The sequence below is a fragment of the Camelina sativa genome, chromosome 18 (genome assembly GCF_030686135.1).
Source record: "Camelina sativa cultivar CO46 ecotype springtype chromosome 18, ASM3068613v1".
Lineage (NCBI taxonomy): Eukaryota > Viridiplantae > Streptophyta > Magnoliopsida > Brassicales > Brassicaceae > Camelina > Camelina sativa.
In genome coordinates this window covers 9,501,106-9,517,998 of record NC_141897.1, presented here as the reverse complement: position 1 = coordinate 9,517,998, position 16,893 = coordinate 9,501,106, and positions in this window count along the sequence as shown.

Here is a 16,893-nt window from a genome sequence, read left to right as displayed (position 1 = left end):
AATGTGTGACAATCCAATGCATTTGACTAACTGTAAGAGTTCGTGATGAATTTGGAGTGTTTAGACAACACTTAAACCCGTTTTATCCCAAAATAGGCTTAAACAAAGAAAAAAGCTAAAACCGAGAAAAAACATTGATTTAAAGCAGTAAACAGCTATGTTACTCTTTCTAGGGTCAAAATATGTAACAATCCAATGCATTTGACTAATTATATGAGTTCGGGTTGAAATTGGAGTGTTTCGACACCACTTTTACCCATTTTGTCCCGAAACAGGCTAAAACCGAGAAAACATTGATTCTAAGCAATAAACAGCTTTGTTACTGTTTCTAGGGACAGAATGTGTGACAATCCAATGCATTTGACTAACTGTAAGAGTTCGTGATGAATTTGGAGTGTTTAGACAACACTTAAACCCGTTTTATCCCAAAATAGGCTTAAAGAGAGAACAAGGCTAAAACCGAGAGAAAACATTGATTTAAAGCAGTAAACAGCTATGTTACTCTTTCTAGGGTAAAAATCTGTAACAATCCAATACATTTGACTAACTATAAGAGTTCGGGTTGAAATTTGAGTGTTTAGACCCCACTTTTACCTATTTTGTCCCGAAACAGGCTAAAACCGAGAAAACATTGATTCTAAGCAATAAGCAGCTTTGTTACTGTTTCTAGGGTCATAATGTGTGACAATCCAATGCATTTGACTAACTGTAAGATTTCGGGATGAATTTGGAGTGTTTAGACAACACTTAAACCCGTTTTATCCCAAAATAGGCTTAAACAAAGAAAAAAGCTAAAACCGAGAAAAAACATTGATTTAAAGCAGTAAACAGCTATGTTAATCTTTCTAGGGTCAAAATATGTAACAATCCAATGCATTTGACTAATTATATGAGTTCGGGTTGAAATTGGAGTGTTTCGACACCACTTTTACCCATTTTGTCCCGAAACTGGCTAAAACCGAGAAAACATTGATTCTAAGCAATAAACAGCTTTGTTACTGTTTCTAGGGACAGAATGTGTGACAATCCAATGCATTTGACTAACTGTAAGAGTTCGTGATGAATTTGGAGTGTTTAGACAACAGTTAAACCCGTTTTATCCCAAAATAGGCTTAAACAAAGAAAAAAGCTAAAACCGAGAAAAAACATTGATTTAAAGCAGTAAACAGCTATGTTACTCTTTATAGGGTCAAAATATGTAACAATCCAATGCATTTGACTAATTATATGAGTTCGGGTTGAAATTGGAGTGTTTCGACACCACTTTTACCCATTTTGTCCCGAAACAGGCTAAAACCGAGAAAACATTGATTCTAAGAAATAAGCAGCTTTGTTACTGTTTCTAGGGTCAGAATGTGTTACAATCCAATGTATTTGACTAACTGTAAGAGTTCGGGATGAATTTGGAGTGTTTAGACAACACTTAAACCCGTTTTATCCCAAAATAGGCTTAAAGAGAGAACAAGGCTAAAACCGAGAGAAAACATTGATTTAAAGCAGTAAACAGCTATGTTACTCTTTCTAGGGTCAAAATATGTAACAATCCAATACATTTGACTAATTATATGAGTTCGGGTTGAAATTGGAGTGTTTCGACACCACTTTTACCCATTTTGTCCCGAAACAGGCTAAAACCGAGAAAACATTGATTCTAAGCAATAAACAGCTTTGTTACTTTTTCTAGGGTCAGAATGTGTGACAATCCAATGCATTTGACTAACTGTAAGAATTCGGGATGAATTTGGAGTGTTTAGACAACACTTAAACCCGTTTTATCCCAAAATAGGCTTAAACAGAGAAAAAAGCTAAAACCGAGAGAAAAAATTGATTTAAAGCAGTAAACAGCTATGTTACTCTTTCTAGGGTCAAAATATGTAACAATCCAATGCATTTGACTAATTATAAGAGTTCGGGTTGAAATTTGAGTGTTTAGACCCCACTTTTACCTATTTTGTCCCGAAACAGGCTTAAACCAAGAAAACATTGATTCGAAGCAATAAACAGCTTTGTTACTGTTTCTAAGGTCAGAATGTGTTACAATCCAATGCATTTGACTAACTTTAAGAGTTCGAGATGAATTTGGAGTGTTTAGACAACACTTAAACCCGTTTTATCCCAAAATAGGCTTAAACAGAGAAAAAGGCTAAAACCGAGAGAAAACATTGATTTAAAACAGTAAACAGCTATGTTAATCTTTCTAGGGTCAAAATATGTAACAATCCCATGCATTTGACTAATTATATGAGTTCGGGTTGAAATTGGAGTGTTTCGACACCACTTTTACCCATTTTGTCCCGAAACAGGCTAAAACCGAGAAAACATTGATTATAAGCAATAAGCAGCTTTGTTACTGTTTCTAGGGTCATAATGTGTGACAATCCAATGCATTTGACTAACTGTAAGAGTTCGGGATGAATTTGGAGTGTTTAGACAACACTTAACCCGTTTTATCCCGAAATATGCTTAAACAGAGAAAAAAGCTAAAACCGAGAGAAAAAATTGATTTAAAGCAGTAAACAGCTATGTTACTCTTTCTAGGGTCAAAATATGTAACAATCCAATGCATTTGACTAATTATAAGAGTTCGGGTTGAAATTTGAGTGTTTAGACCCCACTTTTACCTATTTTGTCCCGAAACAGGCTTAAACCAAGAAAACATTGATTCGAAGCAATAAACAGCTTTGTTACTGTTTCTAAGGTCAGAATGTGTTACAATCCAATGCATTTGACTAACTTTAAGAGTTCGAGATGAATTTGGAGTGTTTAGACAACACTTAAACCCGTTTTATCCCAAAATAGGCTTAAACAGAGAAAAAGGCTAAAACCGAGAGAAAACATTGATTTAAAACAGTAAACAGCTATGTTAATCTTTCTAGGGTCAAAATATGTAACAATCCCATGCATTTGACTAATTATATGAGTTCGGGTTGAAATTGGAGTGTTTAGACCCCACTTTTACCTATTTTGTCCCGAAACAGGCTAAAACCGAGAAAACATTGATTCTAAGCAATAAGCAGCTTTGTTACTGTTTCTAGGGTCAGAATGTGTGACAATCCAATGTATTTGACTAACTGTAAGAGTTCTGGATGAATTTGGAGTGTTTAGACAACACTTAAACCCGTTTTATCCCAAAATAGGCTTAAACAGAGAAAAAGGCTAAAACCGAGAGAAAACATTGATTTAAAGCTGTAAAAAGCTATGTTACTCTTTCTAGGGTAAAAATCTGTAACAATCCAATGCATTTGACTAACTATAAGAGTTCGGGTTGAAATTTGAGTGTTTAGACCCCACTTTTACCTATTTTGTCCCGAAACAGGCTTAAACCAAGAAAACATTGATTCGAAGCAATAAACAGCTTTGTTACTGTTTCTAAGGTCAGAATGTGTTACAATCCAATGCATTTGACTAACTTTAAGAGTTCGAGATGAATTTGGAGTGTTTAGACAACACTTAAACCCGTTTTATCCCAAAATAGGCTTAAACAGAGAAAAATGCTAAAACCGAGAGAAAACATTGATTTAAAGCAGTAAACAGCTATGTTACTCTTTCTAGGGTCAAAATATGTAACAATCCCATGCATTTGACTAATTATATGAGTTCGGGTTGAAATTGGAGTGTTTCGACACCACTTTTACCCATTTTGTCCCGAAACAGGCTAAAACCGTGAAAACATTGATTCTAAGCAATAAGCAGCTTTGTTATTGTTGCTAGGGTCAGAATGTGTGACAGTCCAATGCATTTGACTAACTGTAAGAGTTCGGGATGAATTTGGAGTGTTTAGACAACACTTAACCCGTTTTATCCCGAAATATGCTTAAACAGAGAAAAAAGCTAAAACCGAGAGAAAAAATTGATTTAAAGCAGTAAACAGCTATGTTACTCTTTCTAGGGTCAAAATATGTAACAATCCAATGCATTTGACTAATTATAAGAGTTCGGGTTGAAATTTGAGTGTTTAGACCCCACTTTTACCTATTTTGTCCCGAAACAGGCTTAAACCAAGAAAACATTGATTCGAAGCAATAAACAGCTTTGTTACTGTTTCTAAGGTCAGAATGTGTTACAATCCAATGCATTTGACTAACTTTAAGAGTTCGAGATGAATTTGGAGTGTTTAGACAACACTTAAACCCGTTTTATCCCAAAATAGGCTTAAACAGAGAAAAAGGCTAAAACCGAGAGAAAACATTGATTTAAAACAGTAAACAGCTATGTTAATCTTTCTAGGGTCAAAATATGTAACAATCCCATGCATTTGACTAATTATATGAGTTCGGGTTGAAATTGGAGTGTTTAGACCCCACTTTTACCTATTTTGTCCCGAAACAGGCTAAAACCGAGAAAACATTGATTCTAAGCAATAAGCAGCTTTGTTACTGTTTCTAGGGTCAGAATGTGTGACAATCCAATGTATTTGACTAACTGTAAGAGTTCTGGATGAATTTGGAGTGTTTAGACAACACTTAAACCCGTTTTATCCCAAAATAGGCTTAAACAGAGAAAAAGGCTAAAACCGAGAGAAAACATTGATTTAAAGCTGTAAAAAGCTATGTTACTCTTTCTAGGGTAAAAATCTGTAACAATCCAATGCATTTGACTAACTATAAGAGTTCGGGTTGAAATTTGAGTGTTTAGACCCCACTTTTACCTATTTTGTCCCGAAACAGGCTTAAACCAAGAAAACATTGATTCGAAGCAATAAACAGCTTTGTTACTGTTTCTAAGGTCAGAATGTGTTACAATCCAATGCATTTGACTAACTTTAAGAGTTCGAGATGAATTTGGAGTGTTTAGACAACACTTAAACCCGTTTTATCCCAAAATAGGCTTAAACAGAGAAAAATGCTAAAACCGAGAGAAAACATTGATTTAAAGCAGTAAACAGCTATGTTACTCTTTCTAGGGTCAAAATATGTAACAATCCCATGCATTTGACTAATTATATGAGTTCGGGTTGAAATTGGAGTGTTTCGACACCACTTTTACCCATTTTGTCCCGAAACAGGCTAAAACCGTGAAAACATTGATTCTAAGCAATAAGCAGCTTTGTTATTGTTGCTAGGGTCAGAATGTGTGACAGTCCAATGCATTTGACTAACTGTAAGAGTTCGGGATGAATTTGGAGTGTTTAGACAACACTTAAACCCGTTTTATCCCAAAATAGGCTTAAACAGAGAAAAAGGCTAAAACCGAGAGAAAACATTGATTTAAAGCAGTAAACAGATATGTTACTCTTTCTAGGGTCGAAATATGTAACAATACAATGCTTTTGACTAATTATATGAGTTCGGGTTGAAATTGGAGTGTTTCGACACCACTTTTTCCCATTGTGTCCCGAAACAGGCTAAAACCGAGAAAACATTGATTCTAAGCAATAAACAGCTTTGTTACTTTTTCTAGGGTCAGAATGTGTGACAATCCAATGCATTTGACTAACTGTAAGAGTTCGGGATGAATTTGGAGTGTTTAGACAACACTTAAACCCGTTTTATCCCGAAATATGCTTATACAGAGAAAAAGGCTAAAACCGAGAGAAAACATTGATTTAAAGCAGTAAACAGCTATGTTACTCTTTCTAGGGTCAAAATATGTAACAATCCAATGCATTTGACTAATTATAAGAGTTCGGGTTGAAATTAGAGTGTTTAGACCCCACTTTTACCTATTTTGTCCCGAAACAGGCTTAAACCTAGAAAACACTGATTCGAAGCAATAAGCAGCTTTGTTACTGTTTCTAGGGTCAGCATGTGTGACAATCCAATGCATTTGACTAACTGTAAGAGTTTGGGATGAATATGGGGTGTTTAGACAACACTTAAACCCGTTTTATCCCAAAATATGCTTAAACAGAGTAAAAGGCTAAAACCGAGAGAAAACATTGATTTAAAGCAGTAAACAGATATGTTACTCTTTCTAGGGTCAAAATATATAACAATCCAATGCATTTGACTAATTATATGTGTTCGGGTTGAAATTGGAGTGTTTCGACACCACTTTTACCCATTTTGTCCCGAAACAGGCTTAAACCAAGAAAACATTGATTCGAAGCAATAAACAGCTTTGTTACTGTTTCTAGGGTCAGAATGTGTTACAATCCAATGTATTTGACTAACTGTAAGAGTTCGGGATGAATTTGGAGTGTTTAGACAACACTTAAACCCGTTTTATCCCAAAATAGGCTTAAACAGAGAAAAAGGCTAAAACCGAGAGAAAACATTGATTTAAAGCAGTAAAAAGCTATGTTACTCTTTCTAGGGTCAAAATATGTAACAATCCAATGAATTTGACTAATTATAAGAGTTCGGGTTGAAATTGGAGTGTTTAGACCCCACTTTTACCTATTTTGTCCCGAAACAGGCTAAAACCGAGAAAACATTGATTCTAAGCAATAAGCAGCTTTGTTACTGTTTCTAGGGTCAGAATGTGTGACAATCCAATGTATTTGACTAACTGTAAGAGTTCTGGATGAATTTGGAGTGTTTAGACAACACTTAAACCCGTTTTATCCCAAAATAGGCTTAAACAGAGAAAAAGGCTAAAACCGAGAGAAAACATTGATTTAAAGCTGTAAAAAGCTATGTTACTCTTTCTAGGGTAAAAATCTGTAACAATCCAATGCATTTGACTAACTATAAGAGTTCGGGTTGAAATTTGAGTGTTTAGACCCCACTTTTACCTATTTTGTCCCGAAACAGGCTTAAACCAAGAAAACATTGATTCGAAGCAATAAACAGCTTTGTTACTGTTTCTAGGGACAGAATGTGTGACAATCCAATGCATTTGACTAACTGTAAGAGTTCGGGATGAATTTGGAGTGTTTAGACAACACTTAAACCCGTTTTATCCCAAAATAGGCTTAAACAGAGAAAAAGGCTAAAACCGAGAGAAAACATTGATTTAAAGCAGTAAACAGATATGTTACTCTTTCTAGGGTCGAAATATGTAACAATACAATGCTTTTGACTAATTATATGAGTTCGGGTTGAAATTGGAGTGTTTCGACACCACTTTTTCCCATTGTGTCCCGAAACAGGCTAAAACCGAGAAAACATTGATTCTAAGCAATAAACAGCTTTGTTACTTTTTCTAGGGTCAGAATGTGTGACAATCCAATGCATTTGACTAACTGTAAGAGTTCGGGATGAATTTGGAGTGTTTAGACAACACTTAAACCCGTTTTATCCCGAAATATGCTTATACAGAGAAAAAGGCTAAAACCGAGAGAAAACATTGATTTAAAGCAGTAAACAGCTATGTTACTCTTTCTAGGGTCAAAATATGTAACAATCCAATGCATTTGACTAATTATAAGAGTTCGGGTTGAAATTAGAGTGTTTAGACCCCACTTTTACCTATTTTGTCCCGAAACAGGCTTAAACCTAGAAAACACTGATTCGAAGCAATAAGCAGCTTTGTTACTGTTTCTAGGGTCAGCATGTGTGACAATCCAATGCATTTGACTAACTGTAAGAGTTTGGGATGAATATGGGGTGTTTAGACAACACTTAAACCCGTTTTATCCCAAAATATGCTTAAACAGAGTAAAAGGCTAAAACCGAGAGAAAACATTGATTTAAAGCAGTAAATAGATATGTTACTCTTTCTAGGGTCAAAATATATAACAATCCAATGCATTTGACTAATTATATGTGTTCGGGTTGAAATTGGAGTGTTTCGACACCACTTTTACCCATTTTGTCCCGAAACAGGCTTAAACCAAGAAAACATTGATTCGAAGCAATAAACAGCTTTGTTACTGTTTCTAGGGTCAGAATGTGTTACAATCCAATGTATTTGACTAACTGTAAGAGTTCGGGATGAATTTGGAGTGTTTAGACAACACTTAAACCCGTTTTATCCCAAAATAGGCTTAAACAGAGAAAAAGGCTAAAACCGAGAGAAAACATTGATTTAAAGCAGTAAAAAGCTATGTTACTCTTTCTAGGGTCAAAATATGTAACAATCCAATGAATTTGACTAATTATAAGAGTTCGGGTTGAAATTGGAGTGTTTAGACCCCACTTTTACCTATTTTGTCCCGAAACAGGCTAAAACCGAGAAAACATTGATTCTAAGCAATAAGCAGCTTTGTTACTGTTTCTAGGGTCATAATGTGTGACAATCCAATGCATTTGACTAACTGTAAGAGTTCGGGATGAATTTGGAGTGTTTAGACAACACTTAAACCCGTTTTATCCCAAAATAGGCTTAAACAAAGAAAAAAGCGAAAACCGAGAGAAAACATTGATTTAAAGCAGTAAACAGCTATGTTACTCTTTCTAGGGTCAAAATATGTAACAATCCAATGCATTTGACTAATTATATGAGTTCGGGTTGAAATTGGAGTGTTTCGACACCACTTTTACCCATTTTGTCCCAAAAGAGGCTAAAACTGAGAAAACATTGATTCTAAGCAATAAACAGCTTTGTTACTGTTTCTAGGGTCAGAATGTGTGACAATCCAATGCATTTGACTAACTGTAAGAGTTCGGGATGAATTTGGAGTGTTTAGACAACACTTAAACCCGTTTTATCCCAAAATAGGCTTAAACAGAGAAAAAGGCTAAAACCGAGAGAAAACATTGATTTAAAGCAGTAAACAGCTATGTTACTCTTTATAGGGTCAAAATATGTAACAATCCAATACATTTGACTAATTATATGAGTTCGGGTTGAAATTGGAGTGTTTCGACACCACTTTTACCCATTTTGTCCCGAAACAGGCTAAAACCGAGAAAACATTGATTCTAAGCAATAAACAGCTTTGTTACTTTTTCTAGGGTCAGAATGTGTGACAATCCAATGCATTTGACTAACTGTAAGAGTTCGGGATGAATTTGGAGTGTTTAGACAACACTTAAACCCGTTTTATCCCGAAATATGCTTATACAGAGAAAAAGGCTAAAACCGAGAGAAAACATTGATTTAAAGCAGTAAACAGCTATGTTACTCTTTCTAGGGTCAAAATATGTAACAATCCAATGCATTTGACTAATTATAAGAGTTCGGGTTGAAATTTGAGTGTTTAGACCCCACTTTTACCTATTTTGTCCCGAAACAGGCTTAAACCAAGAAAACATTGATTCGAAGCAATAAGCAGCTTTGTTACTGTTTCTAGGGTCAGCATGTGTGACAATCCAATGCATTTGACTAACTGTAAGAGTTTGGGATGAATATGGGGTGTTTAGACAACACTTAAACCCGTTTTATCCCAAAATATGCTTAAACAGAGTAAAAGGCTAAAACCGAGAGAAAACATTGATTTAAAGCAGTAAACAGATATGTTACTCTTTCTAGGGTCAAAATATATAACAATCCAATGCATTTGACTAATTATATGTGTTCGGGTTGAAATTGGAGTGTTTCGACACCACTTTTACCCATTTTGTCCCGAAACAGGCTTAAACCAAGAAAACATTGATTCGAAGCAATAAATAGCTTTGTTACTGTTTATAGGGTCAGAATGTGTTACAATCCAATGCATTTGACTAACTTTAAGAGTTCGAGATGAATTTGGAGTGTTTAGACAACACTTAAACCCGTTTTATCCCAAAATAGGCTTAAACAGAGAAAAAGGCTAAAACCGAGAGAAAACATTGATTTAAAGCAGTAAAAAGCTATGTTACTCTTTCTATGGTCAAAATATGTAACAATCCAATGCATTTGACTAATTATAAGAGTTCGGGTTGAAATTGGAGTGTTTAGACCCCACTTTTACCTATTTTGTCCCGAAACAGGCTTAAACCAAGAAAACATTGATTCGAAGCAATAAACAGCTTTGTTATTGTTTCTAGGGTCAGAATGTGTTACAATCCAATGTATTTGACTAACTGTAAGAGTTCGGGATGAATTTGGAGTGTTTAGACAACACGTAAACCCGGTTTATCCCAAAATATGCTTAAACAGAGAAAAAGGCTAAAACCGAGAGAAAACATTGATTTAAAGCAGTAAACAGCTATGTTACTCTTTCTAGGGTCAAAATATGTAACAATCCAATGCATTTGACTAATTATAAGAGTTCGGGTTGAAATTGGAGTGTTTAGACCCCACTTTTACCTATTTTGTCCTGAAACAGGCTTAAACCAAGAAAACATTGATTCGAAGCAATAAACAGCTTTGTTACTGTTTCTAGGGTCAGAATGTGTTACAATCCAATGTATTTGACTAACTGTAAGAGTTTGGGATGAATTTGGAGTGTTTAGACAACACTTAAACCCGTTTTATCCCAAAATAGGCTTAAACAGAGAAAAAGGCTAAAACCGAGAGAAAACATTGATTTAAAGCAGTAAACAGCTATGTTACTCTTTCTAGGGTCAAAATATGTAACAATCCCATGCATTTGACTAATTATAAGAGTTCGGGTTGAAATTGGAGTGTTTAGACCACACTTTTACCTATTTTGTCTCGAAACAGGCTTAATCCAAGAAAACATTGATTCGAAGCAGTAAACAGCTTTGTTATTGTTTCTAGGGTCAAAATGTGTGAAAATCCAATGCATTTGACTAACTGTAAGAGTTCGGGATGAATTTGGAGTGTTTAGACAACACTTAAACCCGTTTTATCCCGAAATATGCTTAAACAGAGAAAAAGGCTAAAACCGAGAGAAAAATTGATTTAAAGCAGTAAACAGATATGTTACTCTTTCCAGGGTCAAAATATGTAACAATCCAATGCATTTGACTAATTATAAGAGTCCGGGTTGAAATTTGAGTGTTTAGACCCCACTTTTACCTATTTTGTCCCGAAACAGGCTTAAACCAAGAAAACATTGATTCGAAGCAATAAGCAGCTTTGTTACTGTTTCTAGGGTCAGAATGTGTGACAATCCAATGCATTTGACTAACTGTAAGAGTTTGGGATGAATATGGGGTGTTTAGACAACACTTAAACCCGTTTTATCCCAAAATATGCTTAAACAGAGTAAAAGGCTAAAACCGAGAGAAAACATTGATTTAAAGCAGAAAACAGATATGTTACTCTTTCTAGGGTCAAAATATATAACAATCCAATGCATTTGACTAATTATATGTGTTCGGGTTGAAATTGGAGTGTTTCGACACCACTTTTACCCATTTTGTCCCGAAACAGGCTTAAACCAAGAAAACATTGATTCGAAGCAATAAACAGCTTTGTTACTGTTTCTAGGGTCAGAATGTGTTACAATCCAATGTATTTGACTAACTCTTTGAGTGCGGGATGAATTTGGAGTGTTTAGACAACAATTAAACCCGTTTAATCCCAAAATAGGCTTAAGCAGAGAAAAAGGCTAAAACCAAGAGAAAACATTGATTTAAAGCAGTAAACAGCTATGTTACTCTTTCTTGGGTCAAAATATGTAACAATCCAATGCATTTGACTAATTATAAGAGTTCGGGTTGAAATTGGAGTGTTTCGACACCACTTTTACACATTTTGTCCCAAAACAGGCTAAAACCGAGAAAACATTGATTCTAAGAAATAAACAGCTTTGTTACTGTTTCTAGGGTCATAATGTATGACAATCCAATGCATTTTACTAATTGTAAGAGTTCGGGATGAATTTGGAGTGTTTAGACAACACGTAAACTCGTTTTATCCCAAAATATGCTTAAACAGAGAAAAAGGCTAAACCGAGAGAAAACATTGATTTAAAGCAGTAAACAGCTATGTTACTCTTTCTAGGGTCAAAATATGTAACAATCCAATGCATTTGACTAATTATAAGAGTTCGGGTTGAAATTGGAGTGTTTAGACCCCACTTTTACCTATTTTGTCCCGAAACAGGCTTAAACCAAGAAAACATTGATTCGAAGCAATAAACAGCTTTGTTACTGTTTCTAAGGTCAGAATGTGTTACAATCCAATGCATTTGACTAACTTTAAGAGTTCGGGATGAATTTGGAGTGTTTAGACAACACTTAAACCCGTTTTATCCCAAAATAGGCTTAAACAGAGAAAAAGGCTAAAACCGAGAGAAAACATTGATTTAAAGCAGTAAACAGCTATGTTACTCTTTCTAGGGTCAAAATATGTAACAATTCCATGCATTTGACTAATTATAAGAGTTCGGGTTGAAATTGGAGTGTTTAGACACCACTTTTACCTATTTTGTCCCGAAACAGGCTTAAACCAAGAAAACATTGATTCGAAGCAATAAACAGCTTTGTTACTGTTTCTAAGGTCAGAATGTGTTACAATCCAATGCATTTGACTAACTTTAAGAGTTCGGGATGAATTTGGAGTGTTTAGACAACACTTAAACCCGTTTTATCCCAAAATAGGCTTAAACAGAGAAAAAGGCTAAAACCGAGAGAAAACATTGATTTAAAGCAGTAAACAGCCATGTTACTCTTTCTAGGGTCAAAATATGTAACAATCCCATGCATTTGACTAATTATAAGAGTTCGGGTTGAAATTGGAGTGTTTAGACACCACTTTTACCTATTTTGTCCCGAAACAGGCTTAAACCAAGAAAACATTGGTTCGAAGCAATAAACAGCTTTGTTACTGTTTCTAAGGTCAGAATGTGTTACAATCCAATGCATTTGACTAACTTTAAGAGTTCGAGATGAATTTGGAGTGTTTAGACAACAGTTAAACCCGTTTTATCCCAAAATAGGCTTAAACAGAGAAAAAGGCTAAAACCGAGAGAAAACATTGATTTAAAACAGTAAACAGCTATGTTAATCTTTCTAGGGTCAAAATATGTAACAATCCCATGCATTTGACTAATTATATGAGTTCGGGTTGAAATTGGAGTGTTTCGACACCACTTTTACCCATTTTGTCCCGAAACAGGCTAAAACCGAGAAAACATTGATTCTAAGCAATAAGCAGCTTTGTTACTGTTTCTAGGGTTAGAATGTGTGACAATCCAATGCATTTGACTAACTGTAAGAGTTCCGGATGAATATGGAGTGTTTAGACAACACTTAAACCCGTTTTATCCCAAAATAGGCTTAAACAAAGAAAAAAGCTAAAACCGAGAGAAAACATTGATTTAAAGCAGTAAACAGCTATGTTACTCTTTCTAGGGTCAAAATATGTAACAATCCAATGCATTTGACTAATTATAAGAGTTCGGGTTGAAATTGGAGTGTTTAGACCCCACTTTTACCTATTTGTCCCGAAACAGGATTAAACCAAGAAAACATTGATTCGAATCAATAAACAGCTTTGTTATTGTTTATAGGGTCAGAATGTGTGACAATCCAATGCATTTGACTAACTGTAAGAGTTCGGGATGAATTTGGAGTCTTTAGACAACACTTAAACCCGTTTTATCCCAAAATAGGCTTAAACAGAGAAAAAGGCTAAAACCGAGAGAAAACATTGATTTGAAGCAGTAAACAGCTATGTTACTCTTTCTAGGGTCAAAATATGTAACAATCCAATGCATTTGACTAATTATAAGAGTTCGGGTTGAAATTGGAGTGTTTCGACACCAGTTTTACCTATTTTGTCCCGAAACAGGCGTAAACCAAGAAAACATATATTCGAAGCAATAAACAGCTTTGTTACTGTTTCTAGGGTCGGAATATGTTACAATCCAATGCATTTTACTAACTGTAAGAGTTCGGGATGAATTTGGAGTGTTTAGACAACACGTAAACCCGTTTTATCCCAAAATATGCTTAAACAGAGTAAAAGGCTAAAACCGAGAGAAAATATTGATTTAAAGCAGTAAACAGATATGTTACTCTTTCTAGGGTCAAAATATGTAACAATACAATGCATTTGACTAATTATATGAGTTCGGGTTGAAATTGGAGTGTTTCGACACCACTTTTTCCCATTTTGTCCCGAAACAGGCTAAAACCGAGAAAACATTGATTCTAAGCAATAAACAGCTTTGTTACTTTTTCTAGGGTCAGAATGTGTGACAATCCAATGCATTTGACAAACTGTAAGAGTTCGGGTTGAATATGGGGTGTTTAGACAACACTTAAACCCGTTTTATCCCAAAACAGGCTTAAATTGAGAAAAAGGCTAAAACCAAGAGGAAACATTGATTTAAAGCAGTAAACAGCTATGTTACTCTTTCTAGGGTCAAAATATGTAGCAATCCAATGTATTTGACTAATTATAAGAGTTCGGGTTGAAATTGGAGTGTTTAGACCCCACTTTTACCTATTTTGTCCCGCAACAGGCTTAAACCAAGAAAACATTGATTCCAAGCAATAAACAGCTTTGTTACTGTTTCTAAGGCGAGAATGTGTTACAATCCAATGCATTTGAATAACTTTAAGAGTTCGGGATGAATTTGGAGTGTTTAGACAACACTTAAACCCGTTTTATCCCAAAATAGGCTTAAACAAAGAAAAAAGCTAAAACCGAGAGAAAACATTAATTTAAAGCAGTAAACAGCTATGTTACTCTTTCTAGGGTCAAAATATGTAACAATCCAAAGCATTTGACTAATTATAAGAGTTCAGGTTGAAATTGGAGTGTTTAGACTCCACTTTTACCTATTTTGTCCCGAAACAGGCTTAGACCAAGAAAACATTGATTCGAAGCAATAAACAGCTTTGTTACTGTTTCTAGGGTCAGAATGTGTTACAATCCAATTTATTTACTAACTGTAAGAGTTCGGGATGAATTTGGAGTGTTTAGACAACACGTAAACCCGTTTTATCCCAAAATATGCTTAAACAGAGTAAAAGGCTAAAACCGAGAGAAAATATTGATTTAATGCAGTAAACAGATATGTTACTCTTTCTAGGGTCAAAATATGTAACAATACAATGCATTTGACTAATTATATGAGTTCGGGTTGAAATTGGAGTGTTTTGACACCACTTTTTCCCATTTTGTCCCGAAACAGGCTAAAACCGAGAAAACATTGATTCTAAGCAATAAACAGCTTTGTTACTTTTTCTAGGGTCAGAATGTGTGACAATCCAATGCATTTGACAAACTGTAAGAGTTCGGGTTGAATATGGGGTGTTTAGACAACACTTAAACCCGTTTTATCCCAAAACAGGCTTAAATTGAGAAAAAGGCTAAAACCAAGAGGAAACATTGATTTAAAGCAGTAAACAGCTATGTTACTCTTTCTAGGGTCAAAATATGTAGCAATCCAATGTATTTGACTAATTATAAGAGTTCGGGTTGAAATTGGAGTGTTTAGACCCCACTTTTACCTATTTTGTCCCGAAACAGGCTTAAACCAAGAAAACATTGATTCAAAGCAATAAACAGCTTTGTTACTGTTTCTAAGGCGAGAATGTGTTACAATCCAATGCATTTGAATAACTTTAAGAGTTCGGGATGAATTTGGAGTGTTTAGACAACACTTAAACCCGTTTTATCCCAAAATAGGCTTAAACAAAGAAAAAAGCTAAAACCGAGAGAAAACATTGATTTAAAGTAGTAAACAGCTATGTTACTCTTTCTAGGGTCAAAATATGTAACAATCCAAAGCATTTGACTAATTATAAGAGTTCGGGTTGAAATTGGAGTGTTTAGACTCCACTTTTACCTATTTTGTCCCGAAACAGGCTTAGACCAAGAAAACATTGATTCGAAGCAATAAACAGCTTTGTTACTGTTTCTAGGGTCGGAATGTGTTACAATCTAATTTATTTACTAACTGTAAGAGTTCGGGATGAATTTGGAGTGTTTAGACAACACGTAAACCCGTTTTATCCCAAAATATGCTTAAACAGAGTAAAAGGCTAAAACCGAGAGAAAATATTGATTTAATGCAGTAAACAGATATGTTACTCTTTCTAGGGTCAAAATATGTAACAATACAATGCATTTGACTAATTATATGAGTTCGGGTTGAAATTGGAGTGTTTTGACACCACTTTTTCCCATTTTGTCCCGAAATAGGCTAAAACCGAGAAAACATTGATTCTAAGCAATAAACAGCTTTGTTACTTTTTCTAGGGTCAGAATGTGTGACAATCCAATGCATTTGACAAACTGTAAGAGTTCGGGTTGAATATGGGGTGTTTAGACAACACTTAAACCCGTTTTATCCCAAAACAGGCTTAAATTGAGAAAAAGGCTAAAACCAAGAGGAAACATTGATTTAAAGCAGTAAACAGCTATGTTACTCTTTCTAGGGTCAAAATATGTAGCAATCCAATGTATTTGACTAATTATAAGAGTTCGGGTTGAAATTGGAGTGTTTAGACCCCACTTTTACCTATTTTGTCCCGAAACAGGCTTCAACCAAGAAAACATTGATTCGAAGCAATAAACAGCTTTGTTACTGTTTCTAAGGCGAGAATGTGTTACAATCCAATGCATTTGACTAACTTTAAGAGTTCGGGATGAATTTGGAGTGTTTAGACAACACTTAAACCCGTTTTATCCCAAAATAGGCTTAAACAAAGAAAAAAGCTAAAACCGAGAGAAAACATTGATTTAAAGCAGTAAACAGCTATGTTACTCTTTCTAGGGTCAAAATATGTAACAATCCAAAGCATTTGACTAATTATAAGAGTTCGGGTTGAAATTGGAGTGTTTAGACTCCACTTTTACCTATTTTGTCCCGAAACAGGCTTAGACCAAGAAAACATTGATTCGAAGCAATAAACAGCTTTGTTACTGTTTCTAGGGTCGGAATGTGTTACAATCCAATTCATTTACTAACTGTAAGAGTTCGGGATGAATTTGGAGTGTTTAGACAACACTTAAACCCGTTTTATCCCAAAATATGCTTAAACAGAGTAAAAGGCTAAAACCGAGAGAAAATATTGATTTAATGCAGTAAACAGATATGTTACTCTTTCTAGGGTCAAAATATGTAACAATACAATGCATTTGACTAATTATATGAGTTCGGGTTGAAATTGGAGTGTTTTGACACCACTTTTTCCCATTTTGTCCCGAAACAGGCTAAAACCGAGAAAACATTGATTCTAAGCAATAAACAGCTTTGTTACTTTTTCTAGGGTCAGA